General features: G+C 43.8%; 1 pseudogene; it reads right to left on the minus strand.

The window, feature by feature from the left end:
* Positions 1 to 16,346: 16,346 nt before the first annotated feature.
* Positions 16,347 to 18,077, minus strand: LOC102482506 (elongation factor 1-alpha 1-like; annotated as a pseudogene).
* Positions 18,078 to 22,305: the final 4,228 nt, after the last annotated feature.

A 22,305-nucleotide genomic window follows, 5' to 3' on the forward strand; every position in this document is an offset into this window, starting at 1 on the left:
TTATTATCATGATGAATATTATATTGACTCCTTGACATACTCTGATTTTTCTGCTCTGCTATCCCCTAAAAAGAGACTTCAGGAACTCATGTGCCCCTCAACTGCTTCGGACTATCCTGGGCTGGGGAATAGGGTGTCCCAAATGAGTCCTTGATTCACATAGGCTGGAGGCCTGGCCTGGCCCGCCTGGCCCATTTCCTAGTATTGCTTACGGACAGGCCTGAGTGACAGTTAGAACTGGAGCCCTTTTTACATTTCATGTTTTTCTGGTTTCTAAAAATGGAAATGGCAAGAACCCCCGGAATCTTTGTTCCAGGCAGGGTGTTTCCTGCCAGTCTTCTTCAGTTGGAGGATCTGCCTTTAGGGCATTCTGACTTCCCAACCTCAGGATGTAATCCCTGACAAGTTTTAAAGCTACATCACATTCAGTGTTTCAGGTGTGTCCTAGTCTGTCCAATTAGAGTACAAATGAAGTAGATTTCATGGATCCTGTTCATTTAAAAAAAAATTCTTTTTTTTTTTTTTTTAAAAAAAAAGCTTATTCCTTTCTTCTTTAAGCCACTGAGTACAAAAGAGACAGACAGAGAAACTGCACCACCAATGGAGTCCAGATGACCTCCAGCCTCAGTAAGTCCCCAGTCATGGGCAAGTGACTTCCCTGGAGACCTCAGGGAGGTCTCCAGAGATGGACCAGGAATCTTCCCATGTGGATCAGCCCCACAGAGTGTCAAGTTACTGCTGCTCCACTGCCAGGCCCCCCCAAAAAAACTACTCTTTTATTTATTTATTTTTTAATTGCCAGTGGGCACGTGCTCTTATCCAAAAGAGATTGAGACAGAAAGGGAGAAAGCACCCCCTAGAAGGGTGTGGCCATGCAGTAATTCCTTCTCCTCCATTTCTCCATCCTGTTAGGATTTGGGGCATGCATGTAACATACACAGTCTGTTTTTCAAGCCACTGGGGTCAGGATTTGAACCAGGGTCAGCATGTGGAATCCAGCTCCCTTAACCATGAGGTTACAGGGCCAACCCTGGAAAAATGATTCTTAAAGCTGGAAAGTGTTTGCCAATATTTGGTTGCAGCTTTAAGAAGGACCCTCCCAGGACCAGCAGATGGGGTAATGGTTACATTGCTGGACTCCTTACATAGTCGACAACGGTTTGAGTCCTGGACCTGGAGGCTTAAAACTCATATGGGGCATGTGTGCATACATGCCCAAAATCCCAAGAGGAGAATGGAGGAGAAGAGGTTGCAACATGGTCATACCTCCTGGGAGGGTGACTTCTCACTTTCTGTCTCTCTGTGTCTCTCTGGCAAGTGCGTGCACCCTATAACAAAAATCTCTTTCTCTCTCTAAAAAAAAAAGAAGAAGACCCAGCCTCCCAGCCCCAGTGGGAAGGAGTGGTGGTGACCTGCACAGACTGCCACACGCTGATTTTCTTCGAGGTTACTCACTCATGTTTGGATTTATTTTGGAGGAAAAAAAGAGAGAGAGCAAGAGAGAGAAGCATACTCACAATTCCAGGTCATGGAACTTCATTAAGTTGGAATGCCAAGGTTGCATGCATGGGGAGGATTTTCCCTATACAAGAAAATGTAAAAAACTAACAAAAAAAAAATCTTATTCCTTTATAGTTGGAACTCATCCATATCTCACCCCTGCATCAATATTGCTGCTGATGGGCATTCTGAGGGCAAGCACCTGAGTTTTGGATGTTCATGAATCAGAGAATGGTGCCAGGGGGAAACCCAGAGCTATTTAGCAACTCGGCCCAGAGAATGCAGAAGAGTTTTACCTTCCTTCTCAATCCCCCCCCTCCACACACACGCACACACACGCTACCTAGACACAGTGAACTCCAAAAGCTGCAGGGGATGACATGACTTTGAAAGGCTCTCATGGGCTGTCAGAACACGCTTTCCCACGCAAAACCCGAGACATCTGGAGAGAAAGAAAGACGGGTGGAGGCGGGGAGACCTTCTCTGTCTAGGATGAGCCAAGAGCACAAGAGCAGCGGTGAACATGCCAGAGGAGGGCAGGCAGATAGCCAAGAATCTGAGCAAAGGCTCAGGGGCAGGGCAGGCCCCTCTCCCAGCCAGCACCAGCCTAGAAGTGTGCGATGGGGCCCAGCAGCAGTTGCCTAAGCAACCAGGGTGTCTAGAGTCCTTGGGGTTTCGGTTGCCTTCTAGCCTCCACTGGTGGAGGAGTTCTTGTTCCTTCCTAACTGCGTGGTGACCAGTTGGAGGGTCTGAAGGGACCATGATGGTTTGTGGCTCTACGGGTCACTTTTCTGCGGCCAGCAGTCCCTGGTCTTTGTGTGACCAGGAATAGACTGCGGCAGGGCAGCTGCTGTGATCCTCTCAAGCTACAAGATTTGCATGTAAAATCACAGTTGTTACTGTTTCCTAACCCTTTCAGCACAGATGTGACTTCACTTGAAATTATTCTTTGCTGGCTGGGGGTAGTGTTCTCCCCAGAGTCTCCGCATCACCATTTCTGAGTCTCCAGTGTCCTTCAGCCCTTCTGCTTCTCCTCCGCCACCACAGAAAGAAAGCAAGCGAGCATCATGACACTTACAGCATCTCGTCCCCCAGATCCTAGGAGGCTCAGGCTCCTGGGAGAGGAAGTGGCCTGATGCGCACCAGCTGTGCACAGCCTCTATCCAGAGGAGCAGAGGGAGGGCTGCGGACTCCAGCCACCCCTGCGCCTGGCACCATCTCGGTTCTTAACCCCCCTTCCTTTCTAAATGGAACTGTGTTCCCTGGGCTGCCTGACTTTATTTCCTGACTCCCAGAAGCCTTTGGTGTGAGAACAGGCAGAGGAATCTCCTGGGGTGTATTTGGAAGGAAGGGAGTAAGCTCGGCTTGGATAACTTCCATGAGGTTCTTAACCCTGCTGCACAATAGAACCATCTGGGAGCTGTTAAAAAAAAAAAAAAATGCAACACCCAGGCCCAGAGATTCAGTTCCATAGGCCTGAAACAGGCCTGAATAAAGGCTTTTGTCTCAAAATTTTTTTATGAGAGTATTTTAAAAACAATTTTCAGGTGACCTGAGATGAGAGCCACTGATCTAAAGGTAAGTAGCCTGAGCACAGCACAAGAAAGACCTCTGAGTGTGACCAATAGCTCTGACCCTCATTTGTCTGCATAAAGCCTCTCAGTTTGGGCCAGTCGAGCTCCTCGGTGAAGACCACTTTCTTTCTCTACCAGATACAGCCTCTAACTTGGTCTAGACTTGAAGGGTGGTCCTGGGTAAAAAGAACCCAATTCTGGGACCAGTAGATGGCATAATGGCTATGTCGCTGGACTCCCACACAGTCAACTGTGGTTCGAGTCTTGGACATGGTAGCTCATGCTGGGTGCGTGTGCGTGCGTGCCCAAGATCCTGAGAGGAGAATGGAGGAGAAGGGATTGTGGTGTGGCCATCCCCCCTGGGGGGTGATTTCTCACTTTCTCTCTGTCTCTCTCTCTTTCTGGCGAGAGCACATGCCCTATAGCAAAAACTTCTCAAAAAAAAAAAAAAAAAGAACTCAGTTCTGTAGTTCTGTGGCATCATTATAGGAAGGGAGTTTCTGGGAAGTGGGCAAAGGAGAAATGCCACTTCAGTGTGCTGCAGGGAAGGGCAGGGGGTGGTTGACTTTTTTCTGTACACCTAAAATAAAACCGAGAGGAGGGGTGGGGTGAAGACAAAAAGGAGGGCAGAAATGGAAGTGAAACAACAGATAGAATTATGAACAAAAAGGAGAGAATCTAGAAAGCTGAAACAACCTCACACATCTGTTCTTTGAACATCTTGGAAGGTTGGGCTTCTGACTCGAACAATTCAAATTAGAAGTGGCCTTCCTTGGATATCTGTCCCGAATCTCTAAACAGAGATAGCTCTGGCAGCTGCTTTGGGACAGTTATTTCAGTGTCCCAGAGGAAAGATATTTTGGGGTTTAGTCTTTGCCAGAAATAAGAAGCCGAGGGAAAAGGAGAAGCATTACAAAATTTCCAAAAATATTTTCTTAGCAATGCAAAACTTTGTATAGGCAGAAAAAAAGGTTAGGTGAACAGTTATTTTAAAGAATCCTCATGAACTGTTTCTGTATTTAGGTCAGTAGATTAATTATGTTTCCTCGTGTTGTCAAATCTGTGGAAGGGCCTGTAAGTTCATAGATTTACACGTTGGGAATATATGTGTATATTTGCATGTGAGTGTATATTTATGTTATGTGTATGTGTGCATTCCTGTTTTCCCAACATCCGTATTTTTTAACTGCCAGAGTGTGCGTGTGGTTGCCAGAGAGAAACAGAAAGAGAGAGGGAGGAAGCACTCCCTCGATGGGCTGTGATTACTCCACGATCCCTTCTCCATTGCTCCATCCTGTCAGGATTTGGGGTACACACACATGCCCTGGTGTGTTTAGCAAGCTTCTGGGTCTGTAACTCAAACAGAGGTTGGTCAGGTGGGATCTTAACCACTAGACCATGGGGTCAGCCCTTTAATACATATTTTTAGTTAGTGTTATGATTTGTAAGTAAAAAATAGATAAGTGAGTTCTATTTAAGTTTTAAAATAATATACAACTTTCCCTCCTTGGGAAAACGAGGGAGATAACAGCAGGTAAACCTGGTAGGAAGGTTAAGCAGGGAAGGCTTCAGTTACTGATTTCAAGTTAGACCATGCATCTCAAGAATCAAATATGATCTTCCCCTCCGTGGTCATTAGAGCAGTCCTGGCTCATTACCATCGTTGGAGACCTTTGTGGATTTGCTGGGAAATAATTTGCTCCGAATAAATCTTGCCGTTTTCCTACAGTTCTTCCCTCTACCAATTCCTGTATCTCGAGTTGCTTAGGAAATCTCTCCTCTTTCTAATGTGTCCCAGTCTTAGTGGTTAAAGGACTTGATTCCTCCCCAGCGGCAATAAGACTATTTTATGGGTTCTGATTTTTTAATTAGTGTAAGCTATTAGTTGTTGTTGTATAATAATTTATTTGTTATAATACAGTCATTTTCTCTCCTAACACCCAAGGGCAGGGTTGCACAGGGTGCAATTTTTGAAATAAAATAATGTTAATCATGCCCTGGAGGTTGGCATATGTGGATTGAAGAAATATTGCATTGTAAGTATCCCTCAGTCCCGTGTGTATTAATAAATATCTGCCCATCCGTCAGCTTGTCTGAGCAAATTGTAGAATCAGTTTCAGATCAAAGCTACTGAAAGTGGCAAAACTTTGTAGAGCGAAGCATTCTTCTCAGCAAAAAAGGTTTTCATGCAATTTGGGACCAAGTAATAAACAGACTTTGCCTGTCACTAAAGTGAGAGCCCTTCTGAAAGATAAGCAGTTAATATCAGATCGAATTCAGGATGGAATTCTGCTCCAGAATTCAGCCACTGAGTGAACATTGCCGTACCTGCTCCGTAATGTGTGTAAAATACCCTGAAGACTCTTTTAAAAAAACTTCTCAGGACCAGCAGATGGCTAGTGGTTACCTGACTGGATTCTGATGTAGTTGACCATGGTTTGAGTCCTGGACCCGGCAGTTTAAAACTCATGTCAGACACGTGTGTGTGTGTGTCCAAGATCCCGAGAGGGGAGTGGAGGAGAAGGGAGTGCAGCGTGGCCATCCCCCTCGGGGGAGTGGTGGTGGTGATTTCTCATGTTCTGTCTCTCTGATTCTCTCGGTCTCTCCAGCAAGTGCATGTACCCTATAGCAAAAACCTCTCTAAAAAAAAAAAAAAGGAAAAAGAAAACTTTTCTCTCTCTCTCTGTCTCTCTCTCTCTTTTTTTCCCCAAGTTTTTGCCATGGTACTTGCCCTCTAGAAAGAGACAGAGAGCTAGGAAGTGAGAAATTACCCCAAGGGGAGATGACTATGCTTTCAAGTCCTTCTCCGTTCTCTTCCTTGAATTTAAAAGCATGAACACACATACACCCAAAGTGGTTTTCAAGCTGCCAGGTCCAGCGTCCAGGAATCAAACCATCGCCAGCCTTCTCTGTGATAAGAGGAAAGAATTATATGTTTATTTTTGAAAGAAAGGGGATCAGCAGGTGGTGTGGTGGTTAAGGTGCTGGACACTCTCACGTGGCCAACCACAGTTTAAGTCCCAGACCTGGTGGCTTGCTTTCTCACTTCCCCACCTCCCTCTCTGTGTCTCTGGTCAAACGAAAAAAATTAATGAATGAATAAATAAAATTAAATAGATCATTAAAAAATAAAAGAAAGAAAGAAAAAGTATTTTCATTCATGTGATACTTACAGGAACTTGTTTAGTTTCCTTAAATTTTAAAATATGATACTGGTAATATGTCACCACTCCCCCCAGCAAATTTCACTGTTACTACATTTGAGCTTAATTTAAAAATCTTACATTCAAATGCTCATTGACAATAATAATTAAAATTTTATAGTGCTTTACAGTTTATTAAAAGCATTCATATGCTTGGACATTTAACTTCCGCAACCTACAGAGGAAGATTAGGCAGATTTTATCTCTATTTTATGGGTAGAGAGACCAAAGCCCAGAAAAGTTAAAGTTCTTGCCCAAAGTCCTAAAACTGGTACATGGAGCCAGCAGGTGGCATGGAGGTTAAAGTCCTGAATCTCACATGGATGACTGTGAGGTTCGAATCCTGGACCCAGCAGCTTGAAAATCACCCGGACGCACATGCATGCATGCCCAAAATCCCGAGAAGAAAGCAGAGGAGAAGAGAGTATAGCATGGCCATCTCCCCAGGGGGGTGATTTGTCACTTTCTCTCTCTCTCTCTCCCTGTCTCTGTCTCTTTGACTGGCACGTGCTCATGCCCTATAACAAAAACAAACAAACAAATCCCCCCCAAAAAAACCAAACCAAAAAACAATGAAGAAATTAAATCTGACACCAAACCTACATGAAGAAATTAAATCTGACACCAAACCTAACCTCATTTAACTGCTAGTTAATTAGCTAGTAAGGACTGTTAAAAACTGATAAATTACATATAGGTGTCGTGGATCTTATGGTTTCTTTAAAAAGTTTTAAATTCTGTTAGGGTTCTTTAAGAGAAAACCTCAGATGGTGAACAAACTCAAGCCTCCTATGGTTTCATCAGATCTCTCTGTCCCATATGCATTAGTGCTGTTGGCTCAGGCAACTGTTATTCCTGGTCCCGATATTGAATGAGATGGAGAAACATTCTTTCTTCTTTGTGAAGTCCAGCCCAGCTGTGACAACACTGGACCCTTTCAACATTGGCTCATCCTAGTAAACCGAGAAAACAGTTACAAATACATATAAATGGATTAGCTTATGCAACACAGACTTTATTTATCCTAACTTTACTGCAGCCTGGCCCATAGCCACAGTAGTTCTCAGAACAACGAACACCAGTTCCCGTGCCCTGCTTTCATCCTGTGTGGGTGCTAGAAAAGATGTGACACCAGGACTTGCCAATAGCTAGCCTAGGGTGGATTTCTGGTCTACCTGCCCAAGGCCTGGTGGTTAAGGTGACTTGATCATGGCTTACCCTGTGGTCCTAGTCCCACGATTGTCTGCTTGAGGAATAGATGAGTGCCGTGGATGCGTGGACAAAATCCTGAAAGGAGGAAGGAATTGAGGAGAAGGGTTGCAGTGAGACCGTGCCCCTTGGGGGTGTCTTCTTACTTTCTCTTTCTTTTTGTCTCTCTCTAATGAGTACGTGTGTCTTATGGCAAATTAAAAAAGAAAGAAAGATATTTCGTTCTCTCAATTATTCTCAAGTGTGAGCGCTCCCTGCCCCATTCTCTTGCTATACCTCTGTCCTGTGGCCACCGCTGGTCCTTCTGGCCTGTTAGATCCCACAGGGTGTGTCATTGATGATATGGTAGAAAAGCACTAGGCTGAGAGGAAGGGCCAGGGGACACAGGCAAGAGTGTGATATAGGCAAGTTACTTAGCTTCTCCGATCTGTTTCCTCATCTGGGAAGTAAGTGGACCCACTCTGTCTTCCCAGCCTCTATCCTGGAAATCTTTCTCAGCAGGCAGAGGTCTCCAATGGCCAGACTGTAAGTGGTCTCAGGCTCTGCTGGTGAGAAAAGTGTCATTTCAAACCGGTGTAGATGCACGTAAGAGATGGTTAGGTTGCACTTGGGACCCAGAAATGCAGAGATCGTGCATCTCCAAAGACCCAGGGGATTGAAAACAAACTCACTTGGGGCCCAGAGAAGTAGATAAAAGGGACAAACGAGATAACCTCCATGAACTGAGACCTCAAGAAGATGCAAAACTACACAAGACCAACGGATGATGCCCAGACGGGCAGGATTTTGTTCTGTTTAATGGTGGATCTCGCACAGAGGCACTAAATACATACTTGTTGAATGATGAATGAATTTTTGTTGCTGTTTTTTAGAGATTGTTTTTCTTTTTGCCATAGGATACGTATGCTTACCAGAGAGAGAGACAGAGACACAGAGAGGGAAAATGAGAAATCAGCACCCCAGAAGGGCATGGCTATGCCCTTCTCCTCCATTCTCCTCTTGGGATCCTGGGCACACATGTACATATGCCAGGTGTGATCTTCAAGCCCCCAGGTCTGGAATTCTAACCATGGTCGACCAAGTGGGAGTCCAGTGCCTTAACCACTATGCCAAATTCTGGCTTTAAATGAATATTTTTAAAATTGCGATAAGCTAAATGAGCAATGTGAGATATTAACTTATCTCACTGCAGTCATTATAAAATTAACCATGAGTCCTAGGGCTGGTTTCGTGGTAGCAGGGGTGCACTTGGAATCACTAGCTGAGCCACTATCCACGCAGCTGCCAAATGGCTTGACCTTTAGTTCTCCAACTTGTTCTTTCTCTCATTTGACCCTTGCCCTCTGAACGGCTAGTCTGACATTTACGACTGTGCCCATTATCAGTCAGTCAACATCCCCAGAACAATCCTACTGTAACACAATCTGGTCATTAAGCTGAAATGGTCAGTAGATCATGTGACCCTCTGAAGACCTGATATAGAACTAAGGGTGTAATAACTTGTGGGTGTGCATGGAAGTAAATATTAAACTGAGAAGAGGAGGAGAAGATGGCCGTGTCTCCGTGGGTGCCCGTCTCTGATCACTGGGCATGTGTTCCAATCAGTTTCAGATGTTCTGCCTGTGTTCTAATTTGAAAACAAACGTTGCACATTGATTTTATCAACATCATTTTGCACATAATAACTACAGCCAGGGTTTTTCAAACACAAGAAAAGCCTGACGCAAATACGGAAAAAACCAAATAGGCTAACAGGGTTAGAAAGAAGACCTAGCAGGCCAGTCGCATGGCATGGTGTTAACACATAAGTCCCCGATGCTGACAGAAGGTCTGGGGCTCACTCCCAAGATCTCCTGGGACATGTTGTGTCCCTGTAATCCTGGCAGTTGGGGAGGGCTGAGGGTAATATGCTGCGTGAAGGCCTTGTTGGAGGTGCTTCTCTCTCTCTCTCTCTGTGTGTTTGCTTCCCTCTCTCAAGGAAGGAAGAGGGACCAGCAGTTAGTGTAATGGCTATGTCGCTGGACTCCCATGTAGTCGATTGCTGTTCGAGTCCTGGACTGGGTGGCTTAAACGCACGCCAAGTGTGTGTGTGTGTGCGTCCCAAGATCCCAAGAGGAGAATGTAGGAGAAGGGATTGTGGTGTTGCCATCCCCTCTGGGGGGTGAATTCTCGCTTTCTATTTCTCTTTCTGTAGAGTGCACGCGCCCTATGACAAAAACCTCTCCAAAAAAAGAAAAAGAAAAAAACGAAGGAAGAAAGGAAGAAAGAAAAAGAAAGAAAGGAAGTTAGAGAGAGAGAGAAAGAAAGAAAAACAGAAAGAACCCAGTTGCAGTCCTTGTGAAACCTGTGTGGAGCCATTCCAAAGCTCTGAACTGTGGTCCAACCACACCCCCTAGGTCAGGCTGCCTGCTTGTTGGTTCTATCCTGCTACAGACAGGTTTAGGCTTCTCTCGGGTTTCTTTCCTTCTCAGAATTCAGTTCTATAACCCAATGCTTAATTCCTACTCTACTAGTCGGCATTTTTTTCTTTTCTACTAGCCCCTGCTCTGTCTACAAAGTGCTGCCTTGTGGGGTGTGTGTGCTGAGACTCACACGCTAGACGTGTTGACTAGCCCAGTAAGCTCTTCCTGAGTCATGTGGGTTCTCACAGTTTGGGTCATATGTGATCCTTGCCCTCTAGGAAGTTTACGACCAAATGAACAGATAAGGCAGGCAAATGTTACATGATATGCCAATAAGTAAATCAGTTGACTAAGATGTATTAGATATAAGGGATGTATTTAAAATGCACAATTTAGGAAGAAACAGGGTTAATAGTCTTTAGGAGAGACTACAGAGGCCTGGCAGATAGATGGATTTATGCGTTGCCCATTTCCCTACCCAGTGATAACTAAGCAGATGTGTTCGACAATATGCAATAGAAAGGAGATGAGATAAGACATGATTCCTGCTCTTGATGGTTACAGACATGACACACGTACTCAAGTCTGAAATACGAGGCCAAATGCGTTTGCTACAAGAAGGGCACAGCCAAGCTTAGGCAGGAGAGTGATGATCTTTGGTTGGGGAGGAGGTGGAAACATTGGGAGTGGGCTTGAAGCAGGGGTGGGCTTTTGTAACTTTCATTACTCTGAGGGCCAGTTTTGATGATCACATAATGCTCCTTGCTACTGTACACCCACGTCTTTCTCTCTCTTTCTCACACACACACACACACACACACACACACACAACACGCATAGTCATGCACACTCAGCATGAGGGTTGCACTTGTGCAGGGTGCACACATTTTACATGCTCCCCTGGTGGGGTTCTGACACTTGTGATATGCCCCCTCACACCCGCTGCCTTAGGACAGTATTTTCTGTGAACCTCGTTGCTCCACATGCTAAGAGACTCCTGGCAAGCCCATCAGACATGCCCAGACGAGCATCCGTGTCCTGGCTCAGATCCCAGCTTTGGCTCAGCCTAGGACACCCCTCCCACGCCCCTTTTCTACTGCATTCATATTGAGACTGGGTGGCAAAACAAGGTCGCCAACAAGGAAACTAGAAAGCAGGCAGTTCATAAGTGTTAGAGAAAATATTTCTGTAACAGCTCTGTTGAACAGGACCTGGGCTGGAGCCTTTGGGATCGGGGATGTGATCTACGGTTGCTGGCTAAATATTGACTTGTTCTGATTTCACCTATACACTTAGACACGTTTTGGGTCGCTCTGCTGTCTAGTGGCTAAAGAAAGCTAGTTCCCACATGGTCAACTGAGGTTCGAGTCCTGGTTCTTGTGGCTTGAGAAACATGCTGGGTGAGTGAGGGGGTGGGCAATAGATGGCATGGTGATTAAAGTGCTGGACTCCCATATGGCCAACTGCAGTTTGAGTTCTGGACCTGGCAGTGTAAAAACCATGCTGTGTGTGTGTGTGTGTGTGTGTGCATGCCTAAAATCCTAAGAGGAGAATGGAAGAGGAGGGATTGCAGTGCTGCCATCCTTCCTGGGGGTGGGAGAGGGGTTCTTTCTTTCTTTTCTTTCTTTCTTTCTTTCTTTCTTTCTTTCTTTCTTTCTTTCTTTCTTTCTTTCTTTCTTTCTTTCTTTCTTTCTTTTTCTTTCTTTCTTTCTTTCTTTCTTTCTTTCTTTCTTTCTTTCTTTCTTTCTTTCTTTCGAGAGAGATTTTTGTTATAGGGCATGTGCTCACTGGAGAGACAGAGAGAGACACAGAGACAGAAAGTGAAAAAAATCCCCCCACCCCCAGGGGGTGATTGCCATGCTGCAATCCCTTCTCCTCCATTCTCTGCTTGGGATTTTGAGCAAGTATGCACACGCTCCTGGTATGAGTTTTTAAGCCCCTAGATCCGGGACTCAAACTGTGGTGACTATGTGGGAGTCCAGCAATGTAATATTATGCCATCTTCTGGTCCCCCTAGGGGTTTTTTCTCACCTTTTCACTATCTCTCTTATCTTTCTTTGTCTCTCCGGTGAGCACGCATGCCCTACAGCAAAGGTAAAATGAAATATCAGAGTATATATTATGGAGAAATGGGTACATTTATAAATTGCATATGAATATATAAACTGATGCTTTCATACAGTTTGGAAGGCAATTTGGCATATCAGAAAGACACAAAATTGTATATACAATTGATACAGCAAGGCCACTTAAAGCAATGTAGCTTGGGCCAGCCAAGTGGTGTGGTGGTGAAGGTGGTTGGATCCTCCATGTCCAACTGTGCCATCTCAGTGCGATGACCCAGTGGATTGAAAAGCATGCTGAGCGCTTGTGGCACCTGGGCATGCATGCCCAAAATCTCAAGAGGAGAATAGAGAAGAGATTGCAGAGTGGTCATCCTCCTTGGGGGCTGATTTCTTACTTTCTCTCTCTGGGGCGAGCACACGTGCTCTAAAGCAAATTAGAAAAAAAATAAATCTAACCTTAAGAAGTTATTATGAATCTATACAAATGTTTTGTTATAAGGATTTTATTTTCCCTATAATTACCACAGGGTATGTGCACTCACCAGAGAAAGAGAAATTAGAAAACTGGGGCCAGCAGGTGGCATGGCAGTTAAAACACTGGACTCCTACATGGCTGACCATGGTCTGATCCTGGACCTGGTGGCTTGCTTTCTCACTTTCGCTTTCTATGGTAAAATTAATAATAATAATAAATTAGAAAACTAAACTTTTGGGGCCAGTGGTGACGTGGTGTTTAAGGTGCTGGACTCCCACATGACAAACCACAGTTTGAGTTCTGGACCTGGCAGCTTGAAATTCATGCTGGGTTGTAGGCACATGCCCAAATCCCATGAGGAGAATGAAGGAGAAGGGATTGCAGCATGACCATCTCCCCTGGACAGTGATTTTTCATTTTTTCTCTCTCTCTCTGGTGAGTGCATGCACCTTATAGCAAAACCTACAAAAAAAAAAAAAAAAAAAAAAAAAAAAAAAAAAGAAGGAAAAAAGAAATAAAATGCTTTCATAGTTTGAAAGGTCACTTGGGCAATGAGCTCTGTCATTTTTAAAGCTTAAGTAAAAATTTTAAAAAGCTTTTTTCATTTTTAAAAATGTGCTATAGGGCACACAGACTTGGCAGAAGAGACAGAGAGAAGGAAAGTGAGAAAGCACCTCTAGGGGGGCGGGGTGACCACTCTAAAATCTCTTCTCCTTCATTCTTCTCTAGGAATTTTTGGCATGCGTACACACATGCCTGGAGAGTTTTTCAAGCCATCGGGTCCAGGACTTGAACTGCACAGTCAGCCATGTGGAATCCAGTTTACTTAGCTAACCATGCTACCAGCTGGTGCAATAACATTTTAAAATTTTTTGAAATTAATTTTTGTATGTTCATGTGGGGGGGAATGTGGGAGGGAGAGAAGGAAATGGGTATTTTTGACTGTGTCTCACCATGGCCTGATCCTTCCAGCTCCAGCCTTCCTGTTAGCTAGGACCATGGGTGCATACCCTTACGCCTAGACTTTTTAAATTGGGCCAGCACCGGACCCAGGCTCCCACGTTGTCTCAGTCATGGAGCAGCAGTACCCTCCTGCTTGGACCATCATGACTGTCCTAAATAAATCTTTCTTTGCATTTGAAGCAATTTTAATTTTGCCCTGTGTGGAACAGTAATGTGAGAACTGTATCTAAAATCAGAAAATTTCATTCTGTCTTGTATGATCTTAAACAACAGGTTTAATCCCTTTAAATTAAAATGGTGTTTTGTGGATTTTAAGGTCTTTAATGGTTCATGAAACCATAGAAATAAGCATTGACATTTGCAGCATTTTAAAATAAATTAAAGCCCCAAAGCTCACAACACTAGTCTAAACATGAGAAAAAAAAAAAAATCAGACAAACCCAAACTGAGGGACATTCTACAAGATATTTGACCAGTACTCCTCAAAAAAGTCAAGGTCACAAGAAGCAAGGAATGATGGAGAAGCTGTCACAGCTGGACAACACTAAGATAGAGGTATTCTGAATTAGAGCATGTAAGAGAAAAGGCACTTACTAGGAAAACTCCTAAACTCCAAGTAAAGCCCGGCGTTGAGTACAGTAGTAACGCACGTATGTTGGCGTCTTAGCTTAGACAAATGAAGCGTGGCAATGGAAGATGATTATCTTGCAGGGTCACTCACCATTCCGGTGTGCCTCGGAGAGAGGTTTCTTGAGATGTGGGACTTTCAGTACCAAAAGCAGGACAGTCTCGCAAACTGAGCTGATTGGTCAACAGACATCGGGGGAAGCTGGGTTAGAGGTATGCAGGAACTTCATGTTATCTTTATAGCTTTTTCTAGTAAGTCTAAGAGTATTCCAAAATAAAAAAGTTTGTTAAAAATTAATAAGCTACGGCCCAGCCTCTGTGACACAGTTGGTAGCATACTGGACTGCAGAGCTGGAAGCCATATGCCTACTCTGGCTCAAGTGCCCAGCCCGCTTGGTCTGAGAAACATGCTGGGTAGGTGAGCATGGCGGGCTGGAGGACTGGAGAAAGGGGATCTTCGTATGACTGAGCACTGCGGAGGGGGCTTCTGTCTGTCTGTCTCTCACTCTTCTGTACACCCATGCTCTGTCATGAATTAAAAAAAAAATAAATGAAAAACAAAATGTAAAACAGATTAGAGACAGCTGACTAATAATGAGATAACAGGACTAAAGAAGTTAACTATTCACTCATTCAATAAATTTATAAACATCCTACTATGTACAAGGTTTTCTACTGGACCCTGCTTTCATATGAACAAAACAGACACACAAATTTATGCTGCTCTTCTTTCTATTATCTTGCAGTTCTTTTTTTTAGAACTGTGTTTATGTGTTGATGGAGAACTCTGTGGATGTAGTCATTTGGCCTTTTTATGTATTCACTTTTAGCATGCATTAAATAAGCTTTAAAAATATTTACAGTTTTATTTTTCATTCTACAGTTTTAGTTATGGATTTTTTTTGGAAGAGGTTTTTTGCTATAAGGCTCGTGCACGAACCAGAAAGACAGAGAGAGACAGAGAGGCAGAAAGCGAGAAATCACCCCCCCAGGGGGGATGGCCACGCCGCAATCCCTTCTCCTCCATTCTCCTCTTGGGATCTTGGGCACGCATGCACATGCTCCCGGCGTGAGTTTTGAACCACCGGGTCTGGGACTCGAAACACGGTCGACTACATGGGAGTCCAGTGACATAGCCATTACGCTAACCGGTGGTCCTTTAGTTGTGAATTTTTACCTACTTTCAAGATACATATTGTTTCTAGGAACCAGCAGTTAGCGTAATGGCTATGTCACTGGACTCCCATGGAGTCGACCGTGTTTCGAGTCCCAGACCCGGTGGTTCAAAACTCACGCCGGGAGCATGTGCATGCGTGCCCAAGATCCCGAGAGGAGAATGGAGGAGAAGGGATTGCGGCGTGGCCATCCCCCCTGGGGGGTGATTTCTCGCTTTCTGTCTGTATGTCACTCTCTGTCTGGCGAGCGCACGCGCCCTATAGTGAAAAACCTCTCCAAAAAAAAAAAAGATACATATCGTTTCTAGCCTATGTCCATATGCTTTCACCTCCTCCTCAGAAAAGTGTCCACAGCTACACCGTTGTGTCAAGGACCCTGCGCTATCACCTCTGCTGTTGTCATAGTCTCTCACTTTCAGTATTCTAGTAAGTTTTTCTTTGTTTTTGGCTGTAGGGTGTGCGCGCTTGCCATACAGAGAGAGACAGAAAGACAGAAAGCGAGAAATCACCCCCTGGGGGGGGTGGCCACGCTGCAATCCCTTCTCCTCCATTCTCCTCTCGGGATCTTGGGCACGCATGCACATGTGCCCGACGTGCGTTTTAAGCCACCGGGTCCAGGAATTGAACTGTGGTCGACTACGTGGGAGTCTAGCGACATAGCCATTACGCTAACTGCTGGTCCCTAGTAAGTTTTTTAATAAAAGATTCTTCTTATTTTTTTCCTCTCATTTAAAAAATTGAGTTATAACTCACATATAGTAAAATGGACCATTTTAAAGTATAGTTCTTCTCTTTTTTATTTTTTTCTAATTAAATTTTGTTTAAGTGCGTCTCAAAATTCTGTGACAGATTTTTGGTCGAGTTGTTTTCAATAAAAAGTACTGATATTATGGGCTGGCAGGTGGCATGGTGGTTAAGGTGCTAGACTCCCACATGGCTGACCATGGCTCAAGTCCTGGGCCTGGAGGCCTGCTTTCTCTCTCCTTCTGTCTTTCTCAGATCAAAAAAAAAAAAATAAAAAATACAATGAAATAATTATTTTTTTAAAGTACTTATTTTAAAAATTAATAACTTAAAACTGCCGCACATAAACACCAAAATATGGTCCACAAAACATTTTCCTTTCCTTCTGAAGATTTTATGACTCATTGTTATCATTAACCAGTCTTTTACTATTAAACTTAAATGACCAATTGAGACAAAGAGTTCTGAGACTGTCCTTACACCACTGATTAAGACTGGGGTGGCAGGAATTAGGGATATTTATTTAGCCTTCTGAGCTTTCTGGGCAGACTTGGTGACCTTGCCAGCTCCAGCAGCCTTCTTGTCCATGGCTTTGATGACAACCATGGCAACTGTCTGATATCACGAACGGCAAAACAACCCAGAGAAGGATAGTCAGAGAGGCTCTCAACACACAGGAGCTTGCCAGGAACCATATCAATATCATCGCTGGATTTCAAGAATTTAAGGCAGTCTTCCAGCTTTTTACCGGAACCATGACCAGTCTTTTCCTTCAGCTCAGCAAACTTGCAAGCAATGTGATTGTGCGACAGTCCATATGGGGCACAGGCAGCACTGATTTGGCCTGGATGGTTCACATGAGCAGGGAAGCCAGCTGCTTGCAACGTTGCCATAGTGAACATCTTTGACAGACACGTTCTTTTTTTTTTTTTTGGAGAGGTTTTTTTTTTTGCTATAGGGCACATGCGCTCGCCAGACAGACAGAAAGAGACAGAGAGACAGAAAGTGAGAAATCACCCCCCAGGGGGGATGGCCACGCCGCAATCCCTTCTCCTCCGTTCTCCTCTTGGGCTCTTGGGCACGCACGCACATGCGCCCGGTGTGAGTTTTAAGCCACAGGGTCCAGGACACGAACCATGGTCGACAATGTGGGAGTCCAGCGACATAGCCATTACGCTAACTGCTGGTCCCGACAGACACGTTCTTGACGTTGAAGCCTACAATGTCCCTAGGAAGACCTTCACTCAGAGCTTCATGGTACATTTCAACAGACTTTACTTCAGTAGTCACCTTGACTGGTACAAAGGTGACCACCATACCAGGTTTGAGCATTCCAGTCTCCACTCGGCCCACAGAGACAGTGCCAATAACACCAATTTTGTATATACATCCTGGAAGAGCAGACACAAGGGCTTGTCAGTTGGACGAGTTGGTGGTAGGATGCAATCCAGAGCTTCAAGCAGTGTAGTTCCACTGGCATTGCCGTTTTTATGGGTAAATTTCCATCCCTTGAACCATGGCATGTTAGCACTTGGCTCCAGCATATTGTCTCCATTCCAACTAGTAATTGGCACAAATGCTCCTCTGTTAGGATTGTAGCCAGTATTCTTAATGCAGATGCTGACTTCCTTAACAGTTTCCTCATAATCTCTTCTGACTGTAGGGTGACTCAGTAGAATCCATTTTGTTAACACCAACTCTTAGTCGTTTCACATCCAGTGTGTAAGCCAGAAGGGCATGCTCCTGGGTCTGCTCATTCTTGGAGATACCAGCTTCAAATTCACCAATACCAGCAGCAACAATCAGGACGGCACAGGCCAGAGATGTGCCTGTAATCATGTTTTTGATAAAATCTCCGTGTCCTGGGATGTCAATGATAGTCACATGATACTTGCTGGTCTCAATTTTCCACAGGGAGATATCAATAGTGACACCACACTCACGTTCAGCTTTCAGTTTTTCCAAGGCCCAGGCATACTTGAAGGAATCCTTTCCCATCTCAGCAGCCTCCTTCACAAATTTTCCAATGGTTCTTTTGTTGATCCCACACATTTGTGGACCAGATGGCCAGTACTGGTGAACTTGCTGGACTCTACATATCCAATGACACACAATGATGTGAGCCTTCTCCTTTCCCATTTTGGCTTTGATCTAGTGGTGGTTTTCATGACACTTGTGCTCTGGCAGCAAACCCATTGCAAAAAGCTTAGGTATAGTTCTATGAATTTTGACTATTCCACTAGATTTTCAATATTGTAATTAAAATAATTTCTTCTCAGGACCAGCAGATGGCATAATGGCTACGTAGCTGGACTCCCATGTAGTTGACCACGGTTCAAGGCCCAAACCCAGTGGCTTAAACTCACGCTGAATGCATGTGTGTGCGTGCACATGATCGTGAGAGGGGAATGGAGAAGAGATTGCAGTGTGGCCATCCCCCCTGGGGGGTGATTTCTCACTTTCTGTCTCTCTGTCACCCTCTGTCTTTCTGGCAAGCACATGCGCCTTATAGTAAAAAACTCTCCAAATGTGTATATATATATATATATATTTTTTTTTTTTTTCTTCTCGATTATTGACAGATGTTTGGATTCATGAATAAAGAGAAAAGCAGGCAGTCTCCATGGCACAGTGGTGATAGGCTTCTCAAGAGAAGCTAGATCCTACAGGCAACTGCAGTTTGAATCCCCTGCCCAGTCAGCCTGAGGATCCAGTGGGCTGGAGGACTGGAGGAAGAAGACTGCAGTGTAACCAGGCCAGTGAAGGTGCTCATTTCTCTCTCTGTGTCTCTTGTGTGTAAGCATGTGCTATATCATGAATAAAAGAAAGAGAGAAAGCTGACTTGAAATACTTTATTTTGGGCTATGTCTGTCTGTTACATAAGTAAAACCCTTACTAAGTTACTATTCATTTCCTAAATGTCCCTTTTCTTCTGAGTACAAGTTTCAGAATTATTAAGCTTTTTTTTTTTCTTTTTTTCCCAAAGAGCATGTGTGCTTGTCAGAGAGAGACAGATAAAAGGAGAAGGAGAATACATCCCTCAAAGAGGTGTGGTTATTCTACAAACCCTTCTCCTCCTCCTATGGTGAAGACATTGGTAAATTTTGTGGGAAGCCAATGACTGGAAATATCAGAAAGTTATTATTTAATTTTAAAAGAGTCAGCATGGATTCATAGTTTATCTGCCTCAGTGATGTGAAACAACTTCTGGGTTTAATAACAAATATAAACCGAAGGAAGCCATGGACTAATTACTTGGATTCTAGAATAAACAACCATAAAAAGAATACCACACAAACAACTAACCTGGAAAGGAGAAATGTACGGTAGAGGGATGAAGTACCTAAGCAGATTACATGTTGCTTTTGATATCAAAGTGTGGAATAGTTTGGAATGGATGGATTACAGAGTTCCAGGGATCAATATTAGGAGCAATTTTATTCATTTTATATGTCAATGACTTGGAAGAAGGAACACACAGTAAGCTTGTTATACAAAACTAGAGGGAGGGTCAGTCAATACAAAGGAATAAAATGACTTGAGTAGACTAGGAACATAAGCAGATAAGTGGCTTGTTCAATTCAGCGTGGAGGAAATATGAAGTAGAAAGATAATCTCACAGTATTGTGAAATCAGAATGCTCAAAATATACTGAAGAATAAAAATTCATAAGCTGAGTAAATAAGCATGCTAGAAATAAAGTAATGCAAGTGCTATAAGTAAGCCAGGAATATGTACTACAGACATTAATGAAATACAGTACTTCTGATAGACTAGGCTAATAAACACTGAGGGCTGAGCAGTGATGCCGCTGGAACACAACTGGACCCACATGGGAAAGATCCTGGGTTTGCATCCTGGGACCTCTCTGAGAACACAAGGTATACACTCATGCTCATCATTTGGGCCAGCTGAGACCGGGAGTATGTGGAAGCATGAGTTCTGTGTTGGGGTGCCCCACCATGAGAGAAATAAATACACTGAAAAAAAAAACAACAACTCAATGAAACACATAGAATTAGAACAAATCCAAGGACTTTTGCTGTCAAAGATGACAGAATCTTCAAATTATAGCTGGTCTACCAATATTAGAAATCTCTTAAATTAAGTGATGGACTCACCTAGTTTATTATTTATTATGTTTTATATTTACGTATACATCACATATTTTAAAACCTTTTATCTTTACTCATGATAGAGCACACCTGTACAGGAGGGAGAGAGAAATAGAGAGAGATGAACACTCTATCTAGAGTTTGGTACACTCCAATCCCTTTCCCCTAGTACTTTAGCTTGTCGCTCTCGGGCCCTACTGTGTGTATCTGATGGCTGTGAATTTGAACCCTAGTCATCATATGAGATATAACTTCTCTCTCTCTTTGCCAGAGGGTATGTGTACTTGCCAGAGAGAGACAGAGAGAGCAGTGGAGGTGAGTGCACCCCCCCCATGGAGAATGGTCACACCATGATCCCTTATCTTCCATTTCTCCCTCCTTTTGAGATTTTAGACATGCATGCACATGTGTCTGGTGTTTCTCAGATCACTGGATCTGGGACTCAGCTGCATGGTCAGCCGTATGGGATTCAGTGCCTCAAACATCAGGCCATGGAGTCAGCCCCTAGGTTCTCTTAAGCCACACATTGCTGGTGCACCACAAGGCTGGCCATTGCACATATTTTGTAGATATCAAGTGGTACATAATAGAAACCTGTAAAGATTTCCTTGTAAGTTTACTTTTTTAGAATTATTTTATTTTTTATCTTTTATTTATTTTAATTTTATGAGAGAGGAACAGAGTGAGAGAAAGAGAGAAAGTGAGAAGGCAAGCCACCAGATCTGGGACTCAAACCATGGTCGGCCATGTGGAAGTCCAGCGCCCTTAACCACCACACCACCTGCTGGCCCTCTTGTAAGTTTTTGATGATTTGTCCAGCCGGTGAATACTAGTTTGGTGGCCTCTTTACAACTGGCAAGTCATATTACTAAGTTTCTTCATTAAAATAAGAAATATGAAATTTTAATCCTAAAAGAATTCAAATTCATGCCTTATTGAAACTGATGAATTTAAATTCAAATGAACTTAAATGTAAACTTAAAAAAAAAAAAGTCCCTATAGAACCAAGCACTGTTCCATTTTCTTTTTTTTTTTTTTTCTAGAAAATCACTGCTTAAAAACTACGTAAGTGGGGTCAGCAGGTGGCATGGTGGTTAGGGTATTAGATTCCCACATAGCCAACTGTGAGGTTTGAATCCTAAACCCAGTGGTTCGAAAATTATGCCAGATCATTGTGTATGCTGCCTAAAATCCAAAGAGGAGAATGAAGAAGAGAGAATTTTGGTGTGAACATTCCCCCGGGGGATGATTTCTCAATTTATCTTCCTATCTCTCTCTGTCTCTTTCTGGTGAGCACAAGTGCCCCATGGCAAAAATCTAGAAAAATAAAATAAACTACAGAAGAAGGGTAATATGTCACACTTGTATACAAAGTGCTTATGATTGAAATTGTGATGATGATCCTTAGTCACGAATTACGAGTAATATTAAGGGGTGTGCTGTAAGTGTAACAGAAAGGTAAAGAAAGGGAATTAGCAATAGCTGGAAGCAATGGCTTGATGGAAAGAGGTCAAGACTTGAACTGAAACTTAAAGTCTTGCTAGTATTTGCAGGAGCATAGGGCAGAGAGAATGAAAATCCTGGCGGTAAAACATGAGTAAAGGGGGGGCTGAGTGACTGTGTGGCCGTGGAGTTGCGTTGAGATACCCTGATAAGCATTAGCTCATGGGAATCACAGAAGCCTTTAGGGCCAGGCAAAGGAAGATTCATCTGGTGGCCAAGGAGAACAGAAAGGAGCAGGAACATCTGAAGTCCCATCTGGCCAGAGCACAACATGCTTGGATCCATTCCAGAAAGAGCTGACTGACCCCCCAGTGATTTCTGAGTTTGGCAGGGCATCTGGTATATTTTGGCTTTGTTACTGTTGTTCTCTATTAGTTGAATTTGTAAATGTGTATATTCTGTTTTCTTACGTGCATCTTTTTTCCCCCACTCTGGCCAAATTTGGGAATGTTTAATCCAGTACGTTTTAAAACTCCCATAGACTTGGGAACCAGCAGTTAGCTTAATGGCTATGTCGCTGGACTCCCACGTAATCAACCGCAGTTTGCGTCCCGGACCTGGTGGCTTAAAACTCACGCCAGGCGCATGTGTGTGCGTGCCCAAGATCCCGAGAACAGAATGGAGGAGAAGGGATTTCGGCGTGCCATCCCCCCTGGGGGGTGATTTCTTGCTTTCTGTCTCTCTGTCTCTCTCTGTCTGTCTGGTGAGCGCACGCACCCTATAGTGAAAACCTCTCCCCCCCCCAAAAA

This window comes from Tupaia chinensis, unplaced genomic scaffold (assembly GCF_000334495.1).
Source record: "Tupaia chinensis unplaced genomic scaffold, TupChi_1.0 Scaffold000314_1, whole genome shotgun sequence".
NCBI classification, from domain to species: domain Eukaryota; kingdom Metazoa; phylum Chordata; class Mammalia; order Scandentia; family Tupaiidae; genus Tupaia; species Tupaia belangeri.